The 25,297-nt window shown below is 50.3% G+C and overlaps 1 protein-coding gene and 1 long non-coding RNA gene across 5 annotated transcripts in view; both read left to right on the forward strand.

Moving 5' to 3' along the window:
* Positions 1-25,297, forward strand: part of TCF4 (transcription factor 4) — a 106,830-nt gene that overhangs the window by 12,236 nt on the left and 69,297 nt on the right. The window lies entirely within an intron of this gene.
* On the forward strand, positions 7,304-15,304 carry LOC128074348 (uncharacterized). 4 transcript variants are annotated; one of them, XR_008203171.1, is made up of 4 exons: positions 7,304-7,340; positions 7,464-7,545; positions 7,752-7,833; positions 7,957-15,304. It is a non-coding gene; the product is annotated as an uncharacterized LOC128074348 (long non-coding RNA). The 4 variants fall into 4 exon arrangements; XR_008203169.1 differs by having other exon boundaries at positions 7,325-7,422; XR_008203168.1 differs by having other exon boundaries at positions 7,331-7,545.

Consider the following 25,297-nt stretch of genomic DNA (forward strand, 5'->3'; position numbering starts at 1 on the left):
CTGGAAAAAATAAACTTTGTGTGGCCTCTTTAAGGCTCTGGCTTAGGGTGGATGACTGCTGCAAGCACTCTCCATCATGGCTAAGGAGAGCTTGGTGGCCGTACACCTGCTTTGTAGATGGCTGGGCTTGAATGAGATGGAACCAATCCTGAAGATCGCCTGGGTCTGTTTGAATCCTTATTTTTTTGGTTGGTTGTTTTTTTTTTTTTTTAACATAAAATCCTTTGCTCCGGAGCATCGAGAGCCCGCATCACATAGACTGGAAAGCTGCACTGTTCTACTTGATTGCTTGTGTATTTGTTGTATTTATTAAAGATGCCACCGCGTTTGTGCTGTGTGCTCTGGAGGTTCTGCCGGCCCCAGTTGCACCGGATGCATTTCCTAAGGATGGGACTGAGGTGGGAGCTCCTCAGAGTGCAGCTCTGGGGAGGTGTCCCTGCGCTGCCATTTCTTCTGTTCTATCTGCATGTCCTTCGAGTTGCCTCCCCTCCCTGTGAGGCCGTTCCCAGTGGCAGGCCATGGGTGTGCATCCCCATTAGAAGCATCTTTTGATTTTATTCCAGCTCGGTGACTAATAGCAGCAGCTTCCAAACTGTCGTTCCAAGACTTTTGATTCAGTCCAACTTTTGCCTTAAAGTGGGTTTGCTTACATACGAGAGCTGTTCTGCTCTCCCGCATTCATTGTAGCGATTTCAAATTATTTTCAGGCTGAAAAGGGTTTTGATCTTTTTCTAATTTAATCAGTTTCCCGAGAGGACTTCAAGGAGGAGCATCTCTTGTAGCGATTGGTGGAGCTGGGAAAGTTCCTTACAGCACATGGCCAGAACTGCTGGCCGCTGCTGCCTGAGCTCTGAGCTCTGCTGGAACGGCTTTTCTGGGGGTCGTGTTCACACCTCTCGAGTCGGACCCCCTCTGAAATCCTGCGTGTGTTGCACTTCTTATCAGAAGCAGCTAATCAATGAATGTGAGAGTTGAAACAACCGATGGGGGGACGTGATCTAGCCACAGCGTCTTGGTAACCTCCCCTCTCTTTTGGGTAACGGGGACGTAATAGATAGCGTGCGGAAGGAAGGGGTGGGGGATTTATGTAACCTGCCGGCTCCACAACTGGGATAACTCAGCGTGATTCTGCCAGCACCCCTGGAGCTCGGCCGTGTTACCCCAGCGTTCTGGGAATCTCATAGGCTGCAGTCTGAAATATCTCCACTTTGGCTGGGGAGCATCCTTGCTTTCTGGGAGGAAGACGTGCCAGCTCTTTCCTCGCGAAGATACCGCCCCGTCCTCATCCTGTTCATCTTTCATTGTGAAATTAAAGTACGCATTTCCTGGTTGCTTATTTGGCTGAAGCCTCCTTCAAGAGCACATTCAATAATTTGTCTTATTCATCTCCTCATCATGCTCATGGTTATGTTACATTCACCTACAGTAAGGATTCAGTGAGAGAGGAAGAATGAATATGGATGAATCAATGAGTACAAGTGCTGTAAGTGATTTTTAGAGCTGCTCGTATTCAGTTTGACAGTCTCAGATGGAAGACTGTCAAGATCAGGCCCATGTTTTGAATCGTCAAGTGCACTTTACGTGCTTCTCCCCCTGAGCTGGAACCAAGTCTTTGGGATGTTGAAAGCAGTGGGAATTTTCCTGCTGACTTCTGTGTGAGAGGGGCTCTTTGTCTGCCGTGCTCTGCGGATTTGTACATTTCATTGCCCTGCACACTCATGATCATGAAGGAGATGGGCACGGGAGCGGAAAGGCGTGATCCAAACTGGTGGGCCTGGAAAAGGAGAGCTCGGTTTATTTGTTTGCTCTTTTAGGCTTGCCCAGGAGAACTATTTTATTAGGTGCTCTGCTGTAGATGTAGCTGTTTGTTGGGACAGGAGCGACCTGTAGATAAGTTGTTTCCTGTCAGTGTTCTGAAGTGATGTAAAAGCATTATTTCTCCACCGGCTTCACATTAGTTTGTAAAGGAAGCTTCCCTTTAAGAAAAAAAAAGCCAACGCTGCCACTCTTATAGCTGGTGTATGCTTTGTGTTTCCTTGTCCTACTGTTTGGGTTACAAACATATTTAAAAAAATATATTCACATACACAACATTATTATGATTCGGCTTAAGCATCTGTGGTTATAAGTGCACTTCATTTCACCTAATTAAGTTATTTAGTCATTTACACATTAGCAATGTACTACATATTCCACTTTTACAGGAACTTATTTTAATTATACCCACAGTTCTGTTCTGCTCCATTATAGCCATAGATCAAGCTGAATAATAACCATTCTAAAAGCCATATGCTAAAAGAGATTATAGGTCATTAAGGCCAAATTAAGGTAACATTTCTGATGGTCACAAACAGAAGTCTAACCAACAATTATCTTCTTTCAGGTCCGTAGATGCAGTCCTCTTTAGCTTTTAAGATGACAGCAAGAGGACAATCTCTGATTCCTAATTGTTGGCGTTGGTTTCAGAGGTTGTAATTTCTGAAATTAATAAGGTTTGCAAAGGCATAACAATGTTTGTTTGTTTTTCTCTCATCCTGGTGGTTGCCAGAGGGCCCCCACGTAGCCTTGGTCCTACCAGCGTCCAGCTCCGGTGCGCTGCCTCTCCGCGGAGCTCCGCTCAGCCGCTTCCCCTGGCTGCACCGAGCCGCAAAGCTCATTTTCACTGGTGTTGGGTTCTACAGCTTTGGGCTTAACTGTCTTCTGCTGAATAGAGCTGAATCTAATTGTCTCAAGATTAATTTTGGCTCGGAGCTTGCACCTAAGAAGCTTACCAGTAATTCCCTTTTGACTGAGCCTCGGTGGTATTTTTCCCTGGAAAGAGCTGAGCTGGAGACAAACTTCCCGTGGGGAGAGACCCGGTGGCATGTCTGCTGTGCAGGTCAAGGTCTTCTGCTTGTCCCTAGGGCTTGAAGTTAACTCCCTATGCAGTAGAGCTTCTCTGTCTGCTCTGTACTCGTCAGCAGATGTTTCGATGTGGGCAGAATTAGTCTCCCCATTGAGTGGGGTACCTATTCCCGTTGCGCCGAGGAAGCCTGAGGACGTGGTTCAGAGCGAGCAGGGCTCCTCTGGTTGGAGATGGCCATCCTGTGGGGTGGGGAGGGCTCTGCGTGGGCTTCAGGGACCCAAGCAGGACTGGGGCTGCTGGGGGCTGTGGTCAGATGGACTCCTGCAGCCCCAGGGGTTGTGTGCAGGTGTCAGAGAGGGAAGAAGATGTGTATTTCCTGGGAAGAAGTGCAGATTCTGAACCAGAACAATTTCTTTGCTTGAGGACAACACTTTGCAATGAATTCAAAACCGTTCTTGCCTACGCGTTATCTCCTTTCTTCTCTCGGGAGCGTTTCAGCGGATTATTTTCAATATCCTTAGTGGACAAAACCAAGTGTTGCGTACATGTTTGTGTTTCTATCTCCAGAGTGTTAGCGGTGGTCACGCTGATGGTGTGTGGTTGGTGCTTGGTTCAAACCAAACTCCAGTAGGAGGGCTGGAAGGGAATTGTACTCTTTTACATGCCGTTGCATACTGTCCCCTTGTGTTCTGTGTTTTCCATGTGAGCTGTCAGGTACTGTAGCGTAAGATCCATGAACAGCTGGGATTCCTGTTGCGTCTCACAAGTGACAGCACGAAAAAAGTACGCTTCCTTAACTGATGGATTTCTTAAAAAGGAGTAAGCCCGCATTCTTGAGCCGTTCCCCTTCAGGTAGCAGGTTGGCCACTCACACTTCACCATCCCGCGGTCTTTGGTTGCCAGCCGTTGATCTTTATCTTGAGAGACTTGCGTTGCGGAGTATTTCTTTTGTGTTTGCAGACACAGGGCTGTGCATCAGTGCCATTTATTAGCGTGTCTAAAAGGAAGCCGGTCCTGGAAGGGAGGTTTAGGATTAGCAGGTCCAGGTGCCTGGTGCTGCTTGGACTGCCTTACTCTCATCTTAAAATGTGTGGGGTTTTTGATCCAAAAGTTGTCTTGGAATAGCATTCCAGCATCTCAGCCCTGATGGCCAGAAGTCTTACTGTAGTGTTTTGACAAAATCTCATCGTGGCCAGTATACATTCGCTGGTGCCTGTTCCAGCACTTTGATGGCGTGTTCCATCTCCATCTGTCCCCTCCCAGCGAGCCGTGCAGGAACGTGCCTTGTGGGTGGGCTCTGTGCGGGTGGGCATGGGTGCTGGGATCTGGGTATGGAGGCAGCCACGGGCTCCTGGAGGTAAGAAGGGGTGAACGGTGGGTTTCCATGCTTTGAAAGGAAACAGTTGGGGGCTGGTGTGCCGTGCGTTCCTGCTTTTATTCTCTTGAAGCTCTGGGTTCTACACTTTTTTTGGGTGAGGAAAACCCTCCCGTGCAGCTTGTGAATGAAATGCTTCTGCTTTCCCTTAGGTTGTAGCAGAAGGGTGGAGTACCTTTGTGCAGATTCCTAGTGCGCATACACACCACGTGCGTGTGTGCAGCAGGTTTCTGCTGCTTGTTTTCAGGAGCTTGTTGCTAAAGTAAGCTAACTTGCCTAACCTGCAGGCTCGTGGGGCTGTAAGGGAGCCCTATCTGCAGACACCAGAACCCGTTTTGTTATTACGGCTGAAACAGGTGAGTCCTGCCTCCTGGTTGGGGCTGCCGTGCCGACCCGCTGCAGCCGCGCTCCCCGCAGCACGCGGTGCTGGGCTACGAGTCAGCGCTGTGCGCTGCAGGGTGCGAGCGGTGGCGTAAGCAGCTCTGCTGCTGTTAAACCCTCTTTACTGCTCGGGGTCGAGATGTAATCTGCACGGGATTTTTCTTAAACTCTCGTCCAAATCCGAAGGATTCCTACTCGAGGAAAGGCCCCGCTGGCTTTGCTAGGAGGAGGGATCGCTCCATTTGCCGCGTGTTGTCAGCCTGGCTTCTCCTTGTGCGCAGTGGCTTGCATTGGCTGTAGCCTTACTAAAGTCAGTGGATTCCTGCCAGACTCATGCAACTGAAAAACTTTTCTGCATTTTGTCACGGAAGCCGATAAGCAGCACGACGGAATCATAAGCGTGCACAATGTGCAAAGTCAAACTATATTTAAAGTGCCTTATTCGCAGAGGAACACCTCTAACCTTTCAATATGTGAATAAGATGTCAACCTAGTTCTGGAGCTCCACCAGGTTTTGACATGATAATGCATTTGCAGTCACTTACAGGCTTGCATTGGTAAAGTGCAATAGTTTGCCTGTGTTTATTTAAATAGTGCAAACTTTGAATGTTATCACCTTTTTATTTAAGAGCAGAGAGACTCTGAGGATGACATCACCAGAGCATCATGCCTAGACGGCTGCATGGTGAGGAGGAAAGTATTTTAAGGTGTTCCCTGCTTCTTTCCTCCTTTTTGAAACCGAATCTCAGTACCTCTGAAATGAGGATGATTTTTTTCCTCTCATAGAGTCATAGAGTCACCAAGGTTGGAAAAGACCTAAAAAATCATCCAGTCCAACCGTTCACCTGTTCCCAACAGCTCCCACTAAACCATGCCCCTCAACACAACATCCCTCGAACTGAAATGTCTGTGTCTGTGCCTTATATTTGCAGTTAAAGCTTTCCTTGCTGTGCAATTAGTCATCCGAGCAAGCGATCAGAATTCCACACGATGTTATCTGTGAGTTGGGAGAAGATGAATTTCGTTGCTGAAAACCTGGCTGTTGATTCAGCCATCTGAAAGGAAGGTGGGATAAAGGTGATTAAAACCGCTTTTGATTTTGCCATCCTAAATAACGAGTGGTTTTTGGTCACTGGAACGAGCAGGGGAATTGGTGCTGGGAAGTGTACATTTTAATTTGAAATTTCAGGAGGACTCCATGGCAACTGTGATATGAAAGGAGCGGGGTCTTTCATGAGTCCTTTGGTCTTTGGGTAATCAGGCTTCGTTTGCTTGTTTGTTTTCCGGGGCCGACGTGTGTAAGTTATTTGGAAATAGGAATTTTGTGCTGAGAGAGTCTTCAGTTCATGAGCAGCACGGCGCTCATTTTCGTGGAAATAGGAACTCTGTGCAGAGATAGTTTTGTAAGCCAGAGGTTAAAAGATGGCAACGGTACAAAAAGAAAATATTAATGTAGCGGTAATTAAGAACACAGACAATTGTGGAAATGTATTTTCTCTACAGGATCAAAAGCAGCTGTGGTATGGAGTGGTATGGAAATGATGTAGCGATAGCGGATAAAAGCGGTGTTTTTTCAGGATTTTGCTTTCCATCCCAGCCATTTTAGCGCCGAGTTGCGAGCGCTCGCTGCAGGTACGAATACAGGGAACTGCTCCAGCCGTTTGCTCGTCGCACAGGTTGATATCTAACGAGAAATATCACTGATGGAAAACCAGAAAGACTAAATAGATATATTTGGTCTCACAGGCAGTCCATTAATTTGCCCAAATTAAATATTATCTTTAAATATTGAAAGGTTAAATGTACACTGATAATGGATTTAGACAGCCATTAAGTCATAATTGCTCTCTAATGTAGTTAGCAAAAGACATTATTTGATATAACTTATTGAAAAGGGACTAAAAGCACCAGGATTTTTTTTCACTTGCCCTTTTTCATATAAACGTCCAAGATTAAATCCCATTTTCATTTAAGGCTGTGGGACCCAGCAGGGTCCCGGCGCTCAGCACGGTGGGGCTGTGCCTCGCAGTGCAGCCATGTCCACCCCTTGCTGGTGATGCAGGGGTCTGTGAGCTCCTCCTGCCCCACGCATGGGGGTCTCGGCGGGCTCGGCGTCCTCCTGGGTCTGTGCCGGCTGTTCGGAGCCCCTGGAGCTGCTCCCATCACCAGCTGCAGGGAACAGCGCCTGAATTACAGGTGTGCTGGGGCCACCAAGGCTTTATTTTGGTTGAAAGAAAAATATTTTCAAACTTTCATAATATTTATCCGCAGACGTAGGTTCCTATCACTTCCTGAACAGGCTGGGCTCACCCAGCTCTTCCAGCCACGGCGGGGCTATGGATGCTCTCAGAGTTCAAGGAGGCTGAGTGCTCCATGCACCTCTGCTGCCCCTTGGCCATCCCTGGGAGGTGCTGCTGAGGGATGCCCTATGGCACGGCCGTCCATGGGAGGTGTGCTGAGGGATGCCCTATGGCACGGCCGTCCCTGGGAGGTGCTGCTGAGGGATGCCCCATGGCACGGCCGTCCATGGGAGGTGTGCTGAGGGATGCCCTATGGCACGGCCATCCCTGGGAGGTGCTGCTGAGGGATGCCCCATGGCACGGCCGTCCATGGGAGGTGTGCTGAGGGATGCCCCATGGCACGGCCGACCATGGGTGGTGTGCTGAGGGATGCCCTATGGCACGGCCATCCATGGGTGGTGTGCTGAGGGATGCCCCATGGCACGGCCATCCATGGGAGGTGTGCTGAGGGATGCCCTATGGCACGGCCATCCATGGGAGGTGTGCTGAGGGATGCCCCATGGCACGGCTGTCCATGGGTGGTGTGCTGAGGGATGCCCTATGGCACGGCCGTCCATGGGAGGTGTGCTGAGGGATGCCCCATGGCACGGCCATCCATGGGAGGTGTGCTGAGGGATGCCCCATGGCACGGCCATCCATGGGAGGTGTGCTGAGGGATGCCCTATGGCACGGCCATCCATGGGTGGTGTGCTGAGGGATGCCCCATGGCACGGCCATCCCTGGGAGGTGCTGCTGAGGGATGCCCCATGGCACGGCCGTCCATGGGAGGTGTGCTGAGGGATGCCCCATGGCACGGCCGTCCATGGGAGGTGTGCTGAGGGATGCCCCATGGCACGGCCGTCCATGGGAGGTGTGCTGAGGGATGCCCCATGGCACGGCCATCCATGGGAGGTGTGCTGAGGGATGCCCCATGGCACGGCCATCCATGGGAGGTGTGCTGAGGGATGCCCTATGGCACGGCTGTCCATGGGAGGTGTGCTGAGGGATGCCCTATGGCACGGCCGTCCATGGGTGGTGTGCTGAGGGATGCCCTATGGCACGGCCATCCCTGGGAGGTGTGCTGAGGGATGCCCTATGGCACGGCCATCCATGGGAGGTGTGCTGAGGGATGCCCCATGGCACGGCCGTCCATGGGAGGTGTGCTGAGGGATGCCCCGTGGGCCGTGGGTCCGGCGGTGCTGTGGGGCTGGCAGTGTGGGCTGTGTCAGGGGCTGAGCTCTGGGCTGGGGCCTTCTGCCTTTGTTTTATGAATGGACAAATTGCCGCAGCAGCTCCCCTTGCACGGCCTGTTGTTTTTTCTCTTTCCTTCAAAGCCGCGCTCTCGCAGGCAGCACTGAGGTGGAAATCTCTGGATTGTTTCCTAGCGTTGTAGCTGAGGACTTGGAACTCAGGTCTTGCAGGACTTCCTTTTGTGTCAGGAAGGGCAAGATAAATGTGGGTATTTCTTTGGATAGTGACTTTTGTTTCAAGCCTGGAAGGGACTTAGCCCTAAGTGGACGTTATCCTGCAAATGGGTTGTTTTTCTTCTCCAGCGACACTTAATGAGATAATGTCAGGTGGAAGACTTGCTTAAAGTGAAGGAAAACGCTGTTTGCTGTTATGCAGGGGGTAAAAGAAAGTCTCGAGAACATCGAACTGATCGTTTTTTGCTCTTTTTTTGTGCAGTGTAGAGAATGAACCGTTTTTTTTTTTTAATTTTATTTTTAGTTTTCCCTGTTCTGAATCTCAGGGGATTAAAAAATAATAATAAAAATTACGGTGGAGTGATGCACAGGGAAGAACTTGGAGAGGCCTGAATTAACTACGAATGGCAAGAGAGTGGCATTGAAAAAAAAGAGAGGTTTTGTTTTTAAAAGGTGTCTTTTGGAAGCCGGGATGCTGTGTGCGGTTGTGTGAGGACGCTGCCTGACCCCTCTGCTTTGGCTCCAAGTGTGCACAGGGACACAGCGACGCAGAGAGCAGAAAGGACCTTGCTGGTGGGATAGGGGACACCTGTGGTGGTTGCCTGAAGGTGCCAAAAGGCCTAACTGTGTCTTTCGCTTTGTGGTTCCAGTCGTGGCTTTGAGCTGCTGGGTTTGAAGCAGACAGATCCTTCTGATTCTCTGGTTTAGGTACTGTTGTTCTGCAGGAGGGAGGAGGTTTTGTAAGAGGTCGAGGTGTGGTGAGGCGGTGGGCTGGATTCCTCCTTCAGCTTCAGCAAAGCAGGGAAGGGAGGGCGCTCCCAGGACGGAAGCGCGATGTCAGATTCCTTTGCTGAAACGGAGGAGCGCTTGAAATGCATTTTGGAAGTGAGCTGCCCCAGTTCTGCCCCATACGTCGGCTCTGGAAGTATGTGTCAGGGTTTGGAATACTCATGGGATGGTACTTCTGTTACTTACAGTCTGATTGTGAACGGAAGGAAATCAGCTGTCCTGTCTGCAGGGCGTGAGGCAGGCAGCACCCTGCAAGACAGACTGAGCTGCAAGGAGGGCACCTTTCTGTATGGGGGAGATGTGGTTCCTTTGTTCTTTCCAGTGCGGGGCTCTCACTCTTTGTCCACGTAGGTCTTTGATATTTTCATGCAGTTCTCCATCCTGGTTAGGCTGTGAGCATCCCTTTGAGAACCTGCTGCTCCTCCATTGCGTTGCGTTTCTCGTGACCCATGAACATCCAAGGCCCTGCTCAGAACAGGTAATTTTTTTATTTCTTTTCTCCAAGTGGTCGCCCTGCGCAGAAACCAAAATGACTTAAATCCTTTTTCCATGTGGGTCGGCTTGTCCCCGTGCCAGCAGCACTGCTGCTCCAACCCAATCCCTGGACCTTACACCAGGCACTGTGCATCGACGTGGGGACACGTCCCCTGAGTGTGAGTGGTTGGGCACATGTGTGTGTCCCTGGCCACTGTCTCTCTGGAGAGCAGAGAGCAGGAGCAAGACAAGGAGTGCGAAGGAAATCCTCTTCCTCCTCAGCATGGAGTTTGTCAAGATTGCCGTTGTTTTCGTTACATTTTCTTCAAACATTTGGACAGAAGCAACCAGGAAGGAAAAATACCTTTGTTTTTATGTGTTTGTCTGAGAAGAGTCTCGTTTGCTGCGTTTTTGTAATTGTTTGCTTCCCCCCAACCTGTTGTGGGCAGAATTTCCCCGGAATCAAAGTTGGGTTCCCCGTTTTTAGAGTAGGCTGCGAAAAACAGCGCTGAGAGATTTCCTGTTTTGGCTAAGGGGATTTATTGTTGTTAAAATGCAAAGTAAAAGTTTTGACAAGTTGTATGCAAGAAAAGTGTAGATGCAAGGAAAATCCTAATGGTAACGTGATCTGAGCTGCTGCATCACGGCAACTGACCAAGCCCAGAAGGAAGAGAAGGAGCCCTTCCAGGAGCTTCAGAGTGCGGTGTAGAACCACGGAGACACCCAGCCAGGGTTGGGCATCACAGAAGTGCATGGAAAGGAAACAGAGAGAGGATGGGCAGGGAGGAGCCTGATGTTATGCAGTTGTGGGTGGTCTGGGGAGCAAGGAATGATGAACCTTGTTTTTGGATAGGGAAGGAACTGAATGGGGACGTGGCTGAAGGTCAGATGGATGACGTGACCAGAAGGGTGGGTATTGCTGGAGGCGGTGTGATGGTCTGGCTTCATGGGTTGATGAGGAGCGGAAAAAAAAAGCAACCAAAACAAGGAAGCCTCTCTGAATCCCCCAAAGAGAGAGTGGAAATGGAGAGAAGAGCAGAAATGAAGTAAAAAAAGGAGCAGGACGTTGTTTGAGGCTTATTTCTGTAAAGATGTGGCAGAGAAATGACAAGGAAGAGGTTAAAAAAATAAAGTGTTTATGAAATATTGTTCACATTAGAAGAGTAGGAAAGGATTGTAGGTTGGGCTTGGGAAGGGCAGAAACGGGAGAGGAAGGATGGAGCTGCTCCATCTTCTGCTGGGCTGCGGAGTGGTGCAGGGTGAGCGCCCACGGTGGCAGCGTGTTGAGCTCAGGCCTCGTTCTTTGGACGTGTGTCTTCTGCTGGGTTTCAGTGGGGTGACATTGAAAAAGAATGGGAAGTGCCTCTCTGGCTGGTATTTCCCTTCTCGTGTTGCGCTCTAGATGCATGGAGCTGGTTCTCAGGAAGAAGAACGCCTGCATCATGGGCTGCTGTTGGCTTGAGGTTCTCCTGGCCTCCCTGATGCTGCGTGCCCATGGCTGGCACGAGCCTGGAGGAGAGCAGCGGTAGTCGTGCAGTCACTGCTCCGCTTTAGGTGTGCTGTGATTGCTTCTCTTGCGACTGTGTGTCATTCATTTTCGATTTAAATATCTAATGGCTCTCATCAAACAACATTTAAACTTTCTATGAAATCCTGCAAATGTTCCTTTAGATCATATTATAAGCAACAATGGCTGAAATGAGGCTGAATGGGAGGGCTGTGTTTCAGTCTCGGGGGTTCTGCAGCTGGTGGTGATGACAGTGGAACACTTCAATTGAACTGCAGCCTGGTATTCAGCAGCTCTCTGCCCATTAAGCGACGTATAAAAACAGTATAAATGGTCCTGCACATTTCCTTTTCCACACTATTTTCATCTTAGTCACTGGAGTGTTTCTGTAGAAAATAATTTATTTACTGGGACGCTAACAAGGAATGTTTTGGTCACTGCAAGCACCAGATGTGGGGCCGGGGTTGTGGCGCGAGCAAACTTAGCTCAACAAGGGAGCCTTTATGCATTGAGGAGGATCCCACGTGACAGCAGACCTGGCCGTGGCACGGAGCCGCAGTGCAGAGCGGGGTGCCCCCGCCGAGAGTTATTAGGTTATTAGGGCTTGTTTGTTTGTTTGGGTACTGCTGCATCGGCACTGGGGCTGTGGATGCGCGAGGAGGCGTGCTCCGTCGCCCAAGGATATTGCGGGGCAGTGTGGGCAGATGTCACAGTGAGCAAAGAAATCAAGCCGTGGGGGTTGGAGAGCGGAGATGGGGTAGCACAGGGGGAGCTGGGGAAGGGCTGCTGGGAAGAAATAGGTTTATTATTGAGAGTGCTGTTATGCAGAAGCTGAGTTTTGAATATTGCTGGAGTCCCACCGTGAGGGACGTTCTGGGCGATGGCAGTCGCGTTTGTGGCCGTCAGTGATCTCACTTCCTTACCCGACTGCTGGATTTCTGTCCCCTTCCGGAAAGGAATTCACTCACCCGCTGTAGCCACTGTCATTCAGCAGAGCAAAACAAAGGAAGGGGATCCAGGGCAGTGCCATGCGCCATGCGTTGCCTCCAGAGCTGCTCAGGGGTCCAGAGCCATGGCAAGCAAAGTGGTGCCAGGCTGGGAGTACTGAGCTGAGAAGAGGGAGCACTGCTGCGTGGTGAGAGCGCGGGGCTTGGGGTCAGTGGGAGCCAGAGGAGGCAGGAATAAGGGGAAAGTGCGTGTGGAGAGTGCAGAGCTGCTGCCTGCCCCTTCCTGAAGGGTGAAAACAGAGGGCTTGTATTGTCATCCTTTACTGCTTATGAAACGTTCTTCCCAGCCTTGTGTAATCTGATGAATGCTCTGTACAAAACCCAGCTCGGGGTGCAGGGCTTAGGGAGTGATACTATAACTTGAGACACCTTTATCTCATGGCCGTGGACTGTCATGGGAATGTAATGCAAGTCAGTAAGAATAAAGCTGAGGGATGCACGGATTCCGAGTCAATGTGAAAGTGGCTCATGGCTTCGCTGCTCCTGACAAGCATTCGGTGTGGTCCTTGTAGCATCTTATGGGCAGCCTTTTCCTCTTCCTTTGGCAGACAGGGGCAGCTGTTGTGGTTTGCAGAGCGGTTGGTTGTGAATGCACAGAGCTGTGCGCTCCGTGGTTTGGGTGGAAGGGCTCAGAGCTCTGCCGGGTGCTGGGGCTGCCCGTCCTTCCTCCTCAGCTCTGACAGATGGAATCATAGAATCACAGCATGGCCTGGGTTGCAAAGGAGCATACTGCTCTTCCAGTTCCAACCCCCTGCTGTGTGCAGGTCGCCAACAGCAGCCCAGGCTGCCCAGAGCCACATCCAGCCTGGCCTTGAATGCCTGCAGGGATGGGGCATCCACAGCCTCCTTGGGCAACCTGTGCCAGTGCCTCACCACCCTCTGGCTGAAAATCTTCCTCCTGATACCCAACCGAAGCCTCCCCTCCTCAGTTTAAAACCATTCCCCCTTGTCCTGTCAAGCACTCACTGGGAGTTGACATCCTTAAAGGAAAAAAAACCAACAAACACCCTGAAAGCATGAAAAGTTATCGTAGTGCGAAATCTATTTTTGAAAGTAAGGCTGTTAATGTGAAAATGGTGCTGTTGTGGTGCAGTGAATGATAAAGGCGAGATTATTAAGTCTCTGAAAATTGCTAATTTATTATTTTTCTCACCTAATTTTGATTTATGATGCATGATTATAGTGACACACGTCTTCAAAAAAACAAGTGAATTGCTGAGAAATTATTTGCATATTTCTGAATTTTTTTTTGCTAGACTTTTTATTCAACATTTGCCAAAAAATAATAATAAAAAAAAAAAAAACAAACCCACCCCTCCGGTTCTCTGCTTTCATTTGAAACCTTCGGAGCTCAAAGAAGACGGCGAGGAGTTCAGTTTCCGTAGCTTCCCTCTACATGCAAAAGGTGCCTTTAACTTATGCATAGTAAGGATGCTTCCCTTGGTTTGGCTGCTAAGTTTACTCCCATGGGGAGCGTATTTGTGTTCGTGTAACCGCACGCTGCATATTGAGAGCTCCACCACTTTGGTTTGTGGGAAGATTTAACTCCGTATTAACAGCCACAGATGGATGGTTAAGGGAGCACTGAGCACAGGATCTCGCTGCATTTTGTCCTTGGGAAGGCGATGCGCTGCAGTGAGGCTGGGCTGCAGCTCTGCAGGCCCTCCTGTGAGCTGTGTCAGTGGGACTGGTTTGGGTTCCTTTGCGTGGGGTTGCTGCCAGGCGCTGCTGGGCAGCGCTGGGGTCGGCAGCAGCAGCGGCTCTGGGGCATGGGCTGCCCAGTGCCAGTGGGAGCACATCTTGCAGAGAGGCTTTATGGACCAGTTTTTGAAGGGTTGGGTTTGGGAAGCATCCCGCCAGTGGCTGCGTGCAGCTGGGGCAGGCAGGTGCCCGTCTGTCTGGAAATGGTCGGTGTGAAACGACAGACTCGCGCCTGCGTGCCGTGGATGGGTGCTGTCTTGGTGGACGTGCTTTGGGCAGCACGTGGGGACCCGCGGTTCTCTGCTCCTCTCCCAGTGGTGGGGAGGCTGGGGGGATGGGGGGGAATCTGCAGCCCATTGCTGGGGTGCTGCCCTGCCCCGTCCTGCCCAGACGTTGCTCCTGCTGCCGGCAGCTGCTGGAACACCTCCAGGCTTAACCAGAGCCTGCGTTAGCGTTAGTTTGGTGGCTTTCCATTCTTTTTCCTTTCCTTTTTTTTTTTTCTTTTCTTGTGTTGCTGCCCACCTAAGCGCACCTTGCTCTTTGTGTGCAGGAGATAATTTAATCGAAGCGTTTGGGGCTGCTCCCATCCTGCTCGGGCTGTGCAAAGCTCCCGTGAGCCGTGGCTGTGCAGCACCGCGCTCCAGCAGCAGGATTCATGCAGGCATCAGGTGCCTGGCCTTGCAGGCAGGTACCTAATAGGATTGTGAGAAACCATTGCTGGGAGGCAGGTATCGAGGCACTTGTGAAAATCCCGCTAAGCACCCCTCTGCACCTTTAAATGCCCTTCAGCTCTGAAAGCCGAATCTGAAAAGAAAACAAATGAAATCAGTGGCAAAACTGACCTTAGCATGCGAGCAATAAAGCAGCTGAGTGGAGGGGAAACTACGATTGCTTGGATTTTGATTCATACACAAAACAAGCTTGAGACTTGTTAATTTTTGCTTAAGTGCCATGGCAACATACATATCTGTTCTGCAGCTTATGAAATGTATTTTTGGAACTACTGACTCACACACTTGCATATTTCTGCTGTAGTAGGAGAATGTGTTTCCTTTTGCTTTCGTGCAGCTCTGCAGCTTGAAATCAGAGCAGTTCCCTCCTGCCAGTGTCTTGTGGTGGGCACAGGGCGTTTCTTGCATGGGCACAGAGCACGGGCCTTTGTCTCCAAGTCTGAACAGGGTGCACCTGGGACTGGCAGCAGGGCATTTTGCACTGCATCTTAGTGCGTCTGTGCTTCATTCAGCAGTGATGCTGTGGTCTTGGTGCAGGACTTAACTTGTGTGGCTGCATGGAATGGGAGGCGAGCTCCACTGTTGTGCACACAAGTGATGGCACTTAGTTTTTGGTAGCAGCAGTGGCTGCCCACCTCACAGGTTTTTGAAATGAGTCGTGGAGTGCTTTGCATTGTGCAAAGTGCAGCGCACTATGCAAATTACTTGTTGTTATTTCTCCTCTGAGTGGTAAATACATGCATGCCCTGTCATTTAGAGCCCAATCAGAACCCAATTACAGATATTTTATCTGCCTGGCAATTTTGATGAGTTTGTTGTACTGTGTTTAAACAAAAAAAACAAAAAAAAAAAGCAACAACAATAGCAGTAGGATTAAAAAAAAAAAAAAAAAAGAAGGCATTTTAAAATGGGAGCATGGTTGTCTGTACCTTTTTTTAAGACATAAAAAAAAAGCCTGGGGGTTGAGTACAGAGACCAGGAATGCTGAGGGCTCCCAGGCCCCACAGGTCCTGCTGGCCGCCTGTGGTGCTGTGTGTAGAGCAATGGAAAGAAGGTTGGGCAGTCCATTGCTGTATATTGAGCTATGGAAAGAAGGTTGGGCAGTCCATTGCTGTATATGGAGCTATGGAAAGAAGGTTGGGCAGTCCATTGCTGTATATGGAGCTATGGAAAGAAGGTTGGGCAGTCCATTGCTGTATATGGAGCAATGGAAAGAAGGTTGGGCAGTCCATTGCTGTATATGGAGCTATGGAAAGAAGGTTGGGCAGTCCATTGCTGTATATTGAGCTATGGAAAGAAGGTTGGGCAGTCCATTGCTGTATATGGAGCAATGGAAAGAAGGTTGGGCAGTCCGTTGCTGTATATTGAGCAATGGAAAGAAGGCTGGGGAAGCGTGGATGGTGTCAGTGGAGCACAGCAAGGTGGAAGGACCGTCAGGGTGGTGATGCAGTGGCACGGCTGCCCAGGGAGCTGGTGGAGCCCCCATCCCTGGGGGTGTTCCAGAACTGTGGAGATTGTGGCACGCGGGGACACAGTGGGCATGGTGGGGGTGACCTGGGCTTGGTTTTGGGGATTTTGAAGGCTTTTCCAACCTTAATGATGCTGCGGTTTGATGGGGAACAGCAAAACTGGGTCCTTATGTGGCTTCTTCAGGCAGGTGTAGGCAGAGTGATGCTTGGGGAAGGTCTGTGCTTCTTGTGGGGAAGTGGAATGGGCGCCCTATGGGAGCTGGGGCACCTGGGGCTCGTGCAGCACGGCTGTCCCTGCGATGGGATGATCAGGGCCCCGCCGGGGCTTCTTCCAGCTGTGTCTGGCTGTGATTGTGTTTGTCACCAGGGTAAAGCCTTATCGTAGTGGAAGGTGCTCTGGACTGTGCCGTCGAGGCCAGGTGGCAGCCGTTCTGCAGCGTGTTTTTTTCCCTTCCAGTTTTAAACATTGAAACTTACAGAATGTCTTTAACTGATAATTTAACTCCCCACCTACTAATTGGACCAAGACATAACTTTGTAGCTTCATCTCTTTCCTATTCCTCATTTTATTTCTGTTTCAATTAGTGAGTGCGCCTTCAGCAAGAGACTGAGATTGTTTTCTATCTGTAAGAAGATTTGCCTGCGAGAGAAATGCTTTTTATTGCCTGCCTTTCCAAATGCTTGGATGCCATTCTCCCCTTTACAATCAGTGGAAAGCCCCATAACAAGCTCAGTGCCTTCGGTCTGGTTCCACCATGCAGCACTGCTTCCTGCTGCCGGAGCCGGGGAGGGGACGTCCTTGTGATGGCATCCTGTTTTAACCAAAAAAAATCACCGTCATCTCCATTTTGTGCCAGGTTTTGAAACTGGGAAGACGGTGGCCTTGTGCTAATCGGTTAGCTCAGGCTGAGGTGGGAATGCCTCAGCACAAGAGCTCGTTGAGCTTGAGTTCACAACTGCAACATCCTTGGTGGGTGCTTGGCACCGTGCTCCCTGTGCTGTGATTGCCGTGTTCAGTTTTGAAGTTATTTCAGCTCTCTTCAGTTGTTGGGAGCTGCTGGCGGAGCCCTCAAGAACTCAGCTGTGTTCAGGGCGGCGCAAAAGGAGCAGTAAAAACTTGAGACTTGACCAGGCATTGTAAATTGCCCAGCCGTGCTGACTTTGGTGTGACGGTGGAGGTGACAGCGAAAATGGAGGCCCGGCGGTGATGCAGTGTGTGTGGATCTCCATCAGGGCTGTGCTTCCATGGGTCTTGTAGGCAGCCACTGTGTCCCGGCAGCTCCGCACAGCTGCCAGAAAGTCTGCATTCTGGTTGCCACTGTTAATTGATTATTCCCTGTTGTTTATTTAATTTAATGCCCTGGTTGACCATTCATGCAACTTAGTTAAAATGCTCTTAAGAAATTGTCCCATTATCCTTAGACAGGTTAACAAGCTAAGTAGAAGCATTAATTCTGCTCCTGGAGCCCTCCTGCACGCTGCCTGTTCACAGATTGAGATTGGAGGTAAAAATGGTCCTGAAAAGATACCCTCCAGCTGTAGGCACGTCCTGACCACGGAATTACGAAGGTTGGAAAAGACCTCCGAGATCCCCAACCCCAACACTGACCGCGTCCCCAAGTGCCCCAGCTCCAGAGATGGGGACTCCAGCACTCCCTGGGCAGCCTGTTGTCGCGTCCCCTCATTTTCTAGTTAGCTGTTGCCCAATGACATTAAAATCATCTTTTTTAAAGATGATCTCCATGTTGCTTTCGGCTCTCCCTCTGGCCTCTGCAGTGGCTGCACTTGCTCTGCACAAGGTCCGATTCGGTTGGATTCACGTCTTGTTCTGTCATTTGTGGGTCCTGGTGGATTCTTGCACTTGCCCCAGCAGGAGATATATTTTGGAGATGAATTACTAATTCCATCACTTGAAAGCGCAGTCTTCTTTTTTTATTCATTTTCCTAATTTATCCTGACTTCTCATCCAATTTTAAATGGATTCTTCATCTTCCATAATGTGCTGTGGCTGCCTCCACACCTCCGGTCTCCTGCTGAATCTCCTGTAATAGGGAAACTGAGACCTTCTCTGGCAGAGGTTGCTGGTGGCTTTTTGCATTCTTCAGTTCTGTTGAGTTCCTCCCAGGCCCAGCCCAACCTCCCCAGATGCCTGCCGTGTCAGGGCTTTTGGAGAGCAGTGAGCTTGAGACACTTCCCCCAGCGAGAAGTGAATGAGCCCCAGATACACCGAAGCTGCACCTGCAGTCTGCACGGAACCGAATGTGGGATTATTGTTTTTTTGTAACTTGTTGGAAAAACTTTCAGGTGGCGTTTTTTTTTCTCCCAGGATTTTGCTCTTCAGCCTAGCTCTGCGCTTCCTGGTTCTGTGTGGGACCACGAGTGGAAGCGCTGAAGGGCAACACAGGGCAAGCAGTTTGTGTGCTCCCTTTTCCAGTCTCATGAAGTCCACCAGGCTGGAGGTGGCTCTGGGCAGCCTGGTCTGGTGGTTGGTGACCCTGCACATAGCAGGGGGTTGGGAACCAGATGGGTACTGTGGTCCTTTGCAACCCAGGCCGTTCAATGATTCTGTGATTAACATCTGGTACGTTGGGATGCTGAGCCTCTGTGCCTGTGCACTGGCTTGCCCTCTTCCACCGGTGTCTCTTGGTCCTCCTGGGGACACATCTCAGCATCCCCTGCATGGCTTGTCCAAAACCTCGGAGTGCCATCCGCCTCCTCCTGCCTTTGATCCCCCAGTCTGCCCATCCTCAGTCCTGCTCCAGCTGCAGCCTGTTGGTCTTGCTCTTGTCCTTGGAGCCCAGGCTGTGCAGAGCACGAAGACATTCCGGGAGGAGGGATTTAACAGAGAGGGAGCTAAAGCAGATCTGAGCAATGAGTATGAACTCTCTTGCACTCACACTGTTTATTGTTATTCCAGAAAACAGTCATCTGCTGCGTACTGCTTGCATTTCAGCAATTATGTTGCTAATTCAGATAGGTAATCTTTGTATTTGTGCTGCATTAAGGAGGGGGAATATAACTTACTTTTTATTTGGTCATGATATTAAATTGCGATTTCCAGCGAGTTCTGTTCTTGGATGAAATTTAGAACTCAATTATAATGGGCGAAATCCAGGAGTTTAAATCAGTATTTGGTAACATGATGACGAAGCCTATGAAGTTGTTTTGCATTGCAATGAGCGGAGGCAGTGGAAATATGAGCGATATGTTCCTTGTTCTAGCTGGGGCGATGAACTGATTGGCTTTGGTTACAGCGTCCCTCCGCGTGACAGAGCTAGCAAACTGTTTTTATTGATAACAATAAAAGGTTAGATAACATGCCCTGCTCAGCTCTGCCCTGAGCTGTACTGGTAGAACAAATGCACGTGGGAGAAGAGCTGAGGAAGGGGCTGCTGGTGTTGGAAATAACGCTGGAAAACGCTTCCCCCTGCTTCAAGCAAGAGAGCAGTGACCAAATCCAGCACTGCTGGTGCAGTGCGAAGCTTTCTGTGAGCTGCCCCAGAAATCTGGCGTGTGTGCAGAAGCATCCATAGAACTACACACGTCTGACGGTGTAGGTGATACCTAACCTTACAGACGCTGCCTGTGCTCCCTGTGGATGGGGTTGGTGGGGTTGGTTGGGGTGGTGGATCGTGGAGGTGTCCTCCAGCATTAAGGGCTCTGTTTTTCTGCCCGCGGTTGTGTAGCTGGAAGGTTTGACCTCAGGACATTTTCCGGACATGTAACTGGATGCTGCACCCAGCTGTGGCATCTGTTTCACGTACAGGTGGCTGCAGAGCTTGTTGGGGAGTCAGATAGATGAAATGTGCGCTCAGCTTTCCTGAACGAGGGGCTGCTGAGCCTGCAAACGGAGTTATTGAAAAATGCAAACAGAAGAAAAAAAAAAATAAATGGGTCTGTGTTTTTTTTTTGTTTTGTTTTCTTTTTGATCTCTTAAAAATTCTGGGATCTTGGGAATGTTTTCCCAAGTTGTCCCCATAAGTGCAGATGTGGGACCAAGCAGTAAGCGCTGCTTGTGCCGTTCTCCATGTTGTTTCCTGCTTCTCTCTTCTGCAGAGCGCTCTCAGAGTGTGTGTTCTGTACAGTTGAGTGATCTCCTGTATTTATTGCCACCTCTTCCCTGGCATCCCCGCTTTGGCACCGAGGAGAGGGCAGTATTGGAAACGGGAAGACTTCACCTGAAAACCAGCCACTGCCGGTGCCCGTGGTTGGGGGTCCTACTTTGCACTGTGCTGAAATTAAATCTGAAATCAGTGCGGCCATTCACTGAGGGGTATGGATGTGACCGTAGCACAGAAGCACGCCGTGGCTGTGACATGTGCTCGTCCGTCACATGCCTCAGGTGATGATTCCGAGCGGTTTCTTTCTGGCTCCTGAGATCCTCGCCGCTCTTGCAGGCGTGGTGTGGTGCTGTCTTTGTGCTGTGCTGCTTTGGGATGCTGAACACAGCGCATAATTTGGGATTTCCGAAACCGAGCGTTGTTTCTCTCTCTTCCCTCCCTGTGGAAGTTGGTGGAGTGGTGGGATTGGAGCGTGCAGTAGGAAAGGATGGAGCGAAGGGAATGTTGCACACGAGCAGATCTTCACCTCATCTTTCCTCTCCCCATGCTGGGAAGGGACTCAGTGGTGGAATGGTTGAGTTAGATGGAAATAAAAGCACTTGTATTTATTCTCTATGAAACGCGTTTCAAGCATCAAAACCTGCACTCGGTATAAATTGTAAATGAGAAAGAACAGAATGTATTAGAACCGAGAGGAGATTATTAAAGGCTTGATTTAACTAGTCATGTTGCAGCCCATAAACTATATCTAAATCTCTGGAGCGAGCTTAAACGACTACATTGAGGTCAATCTTTATAATACCTGGATTTAAGGAAATTGAAAACAAATTTCTCACAGAGGAGTGGAGGCAGGAGCCTGCAGTGCAGGGCAGGCTGCTGGTGGTGATGCCGTGGCGCTGAGAGCATCAGCCAAGGGGCAGCGCTGATGTACAGCCGTGGAACCGTGGGATGGCTGGTTGGGAAGGACCCCAATCCCATCCCTGATGTGGGCTGGCTGCCCCCCAGCTCAGGCTGCCCAGGGCCCATCCATGGCTGTGGGCACCTCCAGGATGGGGCACTGCAGCTCTGGGCGGTGCTGGGGCCTCACCGTCCTCTGGGTGAAGAGTTTCCCCCTCATCTTTTAGATTAAAGCCATTCTCCCTCCTATCTGCCCGTGCCGTAAGTTCCTCTCTCTTGTTTCTGAGCACCCTTCAGTCCCACTGGTCTCCCCTGTGCTGACGTCACACTGCACTTTGTGAAGTCATCTCTCTTCCCGCAGAGGAGCTTGATGCACTTCCTGCAATTCACACAATAGTGCACTTAACTCTGAATTGAATGAGCTATTTTTCCAAGTGATTTTACTGCAGGATCAGGGTATGGCTGGGAAGAGTTTTCCTTTGTAGAAGAAATGGGCTCACTAATCAGCTAGCTGTAAGGAGATACGTGGAATGAGGGGGACAAGAGGAACTGTATTTGTCCTCTAATCAATTGGCACAAATTGTCTGCATTTGAAAAGTACTTTATTAGGGTATCTGCAGAAATCTATAACGATCTGCCAGTGTAAGTAGTGTGCACAGACTTGTTACCCAATTATTTTGCATGAGCAATTAGCAGCCGAGAGGAGCTCCCTGGAAGTGGAGGCTCTGTGTTGTGGACAAATCCTTGTTGTATGCTTACAGGTGTGTTCAGATGCATGGCATTGGTGTTTGCAAGCCAGGCGCATAGCCTTTAACTTCTTTATGTGAATAGGAGTGTGTAGTTTGTGCAAGCATTGCTTGGCATTGCCAATTGCGTGCCCATGTGAACGCAGCTGGAAGATGCACAGGTGTGTTAATGGGAAGAGCTCCTAGGAAGTGCATGAGGAAGGGTGTGGATGAGGTCTCCTCCCCGAGTCCTTATTCAGTGCGTTTCTGGTGTGGGTGTGCAGGGCTGAGGGCACGCTGAGCAGTCCCACCATGAACCCTGCGCTCCTGAAGCAACCTCAGCCTCTGCAAAGTGATCTGAAGTGTCTTAGGAGGCATCCCTCAACTCCTGTACTGGTTTATGCAACGTCTGCCACTGGAGCTGGCAAGAGATATTACGGGCTGGGTTGGTTTGGAGTTAAGTGTGAAGAAGGCAGCAGTGCGGCCTTTTCTTACTGTCAGACCTCTGCTGGGCGAGGTTTGCAAGTTCCCTTTGCAAGGTTGGGTTTGGCTTGCGGGTTGTGCCCAGTGGTAGCCCTTTGGTTTCAGACTGTGATGGGCAGAGAGGGGAGTGCTCTGCCCAGAGCCCCTGGGGCGTGTTGACGTTGTGGAATCACAGACGCATAGAATGGCCAGGCTTGAAAAGGACCACAGTGACCATCTAGTTTCAACGCCCTGCTATGTGCAGGATTGCTGACCACCAAACCAGGCTGCCCAGAGCCTCATCCAGCCTGGGACGTGAGCCTTGTAGCAGCTACCATGAATAAAGTAAAAACCTGAAAGAAAGGGTATTCCATAACCACCTTTCCAAGAGACTTAACCTGAAAGGAGTCGGTTCCCCAATTCTGACCCCCCTCCTCCAAGATTTCAGGGTCTCGTGAGTTTTAGGAAGCGCTGGTGGTGAACTAGGAGTAAACAGATCATTCCTCCATACGTGTCCAAATTTACTGCAGGTGAGAACTGTGCTCTACGGCTCTCCCTCCGTATGACCCCTCTTCCAGGCCCCTCAGAGTTGATGCCAACGGACTGCAATAGGAGCACATGTTTATAGGCTGAGCCAAGGGCAGAGCTGCTGGTAGCTGCTTAGGGACTATTTGGGAGAGGGGTGGGTTGATCCACTGAAATACTAACAGCAGTACTTTGCACTTGCTCTGAGTATGTCCCATCCAGGGCATGGAGCGTGAAGGAGCTTCGTCTGCGTGTTCAGGGACACTTGTCAAAATAACTGGCAAAAATCTGGAGGTGCTGTCAGCAGATGTGAACATCTGGAGTGAGGGGCCTGGTGGAGAGGTGGGAAGGGGTAAAGAGTCAGCGTTTGTGCAAGGGAACATCGGGAATCCCCCGTGATTCTGATGTGACCGTAGGGGGGGAGGTGTGGGAAGGGCTGCTGGGTGGCGTGGTGGTGCTGGCTTTGCACTCACGAATGGAAGCAGCGAACCTGTGAGAGCCTCCTTGGGTGAGACTGAGCTTGAGTGCACCTCGGTGATGGTGGAGTGAAACAGCGTGAATTCCCCCGGGGAAATGGCAAATGTGAGTCTGCGTGCTGAGGAGGTGTCAGCTAAAATGTGTGGACTGGTCGTGGACGGAAGGAAAAGAGTTCTTAGTCTTGGGAGAAGAGCTGGGATGCAAATTAAAGGCAAAGCAATTACTGAACCTTGCAGAAGAGACAGTGATTATTGGGCTTCATGACAGGAAGTCAGTGAGAATTTCCTGGAAGAAGAAGGAGAGCACTGTTTGCATTCTGCTCCGTGATTTGGGATCACTCAGATATTTATAGGAGAATTCCAAGGGGTTGTGTGTGGTTTCCGTTGTACAGATTTGCTATAAAAAATAAATAAATGTTGCCACAGCAAACTAACGGCTGTGCTTTCTGCTCTCTGCTGCAAAACGTGCTGATTGCAGATTACACTGGGCTCAAGTTTCTACCGAATCGTTAATTTACTTTGCAAGCTTACGAACTTTTGTGCAGTGCAAAATTTGGTGTGGGTGGCGAAGGGGATGGGGCTCCTCACAAGAATTGGGGAATGAGCCCCTTTCAGGTTTTGTCTTTCGGTAAGCCGTGCGTGAACTTGTTTTCGTTTGTTTTTTGATCACAACTGTTGCCTCGAGGCTCACTTCAGTGCTCTCTGATGCCCTTTGCTGGTGCCCTTTTAGCCGTGCTGTGGATCCGTGCCGTGATCTGCTCGTGTGCGTGAAGATGCGGGGACGCCGTTCCTCGCGAAGCCGCACCGGGTTAATTCTTGTGTCAGTAAAGTCACTCGAACCCGCCGTCCTGAAGAGAGTGAGACTAGTTTGTGTTCTTGGGTCGGGGTTGGGGTGAAGAGGCTGTGGTTCCTCTGCACTGAAGGGCAATCCGTCCTGTTGTTGCCTTTGGTCGGCATTGTACCTCAGCAGTAGGATGAGAGGAGGCGGCCTCACACTGCGGCTCAGGTGCAGCATGGAAGAATTTCTTCTGCCAGGAGTGTTGCTGCAGTGGCACAGCTGCACAGGGGGTGCTGGGCGCTCCGTCCGCGGAGGGGTTCCGGAGCTGTGGGGCACCTGTGGGGCTGTGGATGTGTGGGCTGGCGTTGGCTTTGGGGATTCGGGGCTCTTTTCCAGCTGTCATGGTTTCTGTGGTTCTACGGTGCGATTACCAGCCCTCCAATCTCCAGCTCTCCTTGGCGTGATCCTCGCGGCTGAGACGGGTCCGGGGGTTGTGCCGCGGAGCTCTTCTCTGGAGCAAAGTCACAGGCATTGTTCTGGTAAGGAGTGGATCTTTGCAGACATCAACAGGATATTATTAGTCCCGCCAGCTGACGGCGGTTTGACAGCCCGATGCGTAGAGGAAGGAAGTTTACAAACATCTCGGGGAGAGCCGTGGCGAGCAGTTGAAGGAAATGAGGCATGTCCTGCTGTTATTGTGCTTGCAGCGCTGCGCTCCCGAGGGACGGAGCGAGCCCATCTCAAGGCCTCCATCTGACAAAGAGCGAGTTGACTCAGATTTTATTTCTGTTGGTTTCCTTACTGGTCTGTTATTGTTCCAGTTGTGATGTTGCTTGTAAACAGACTGCTGCTAAGAGTTTCATTTACAGCCATTGAACAATAGCTGGAGCACATGCAGGAAAAGCAGGCATCTCCAACAGGCTGTCGCTGTTTCTGTGTTCTCCACGCAGCAGTGCACCAGCCGTGATGCTGCTCAGGTCAGTGAGTGCAGATCCTGGGCCAGGTGAGGTCCTTGCAGGGAAGAGCTCAGTCCCTGCCCTGGGTCTGTCCCTGTGGCTGTGTGTGACCATTAACCATTGAATGAAGAGCTGATGGCCAACGCGCTGCTATGAAGTGACACAAAAGGAGTGCATCCCCACACAGAAATGCGTTTTTTCAGGCTGCTGAAGGGCTATAATGGAAAGAGTCCTTCACAGGAGGGAAGCAGAGCAGCTTCTGAGAGTAGCACCAAGTGAAAGACTCCATGCTGGCATGTTGATGAGTATCTGTGGCTTTCTTTAAAACCAGCAGATTATCTCTATTGTTATGAGGAGCAGTCTAAGAAAAAAGTGACAAACAGCCAAAGGAGGTTAGCGTGGATCCTGCCTCTTTTTCTTGTTTGTGGAGCAGCC

Source organism: Tympanuchus pallidicinctus, unplaced genomic scaffold (genome assembly GCF_026119805.1).
Source record: "Tympanuchus pallidicinctus isolate F22 unplaced genomic scaffold, pur_lepc_1.0 scaffold9, whole genome shotgun sequence".
Taxonomy (NCBI): Eukaryota; Metazoa; Chordata; class Aves; order Galliformes; family Phasianidae; genus Tympanuchus; species Tympanuchus pallidicinctus.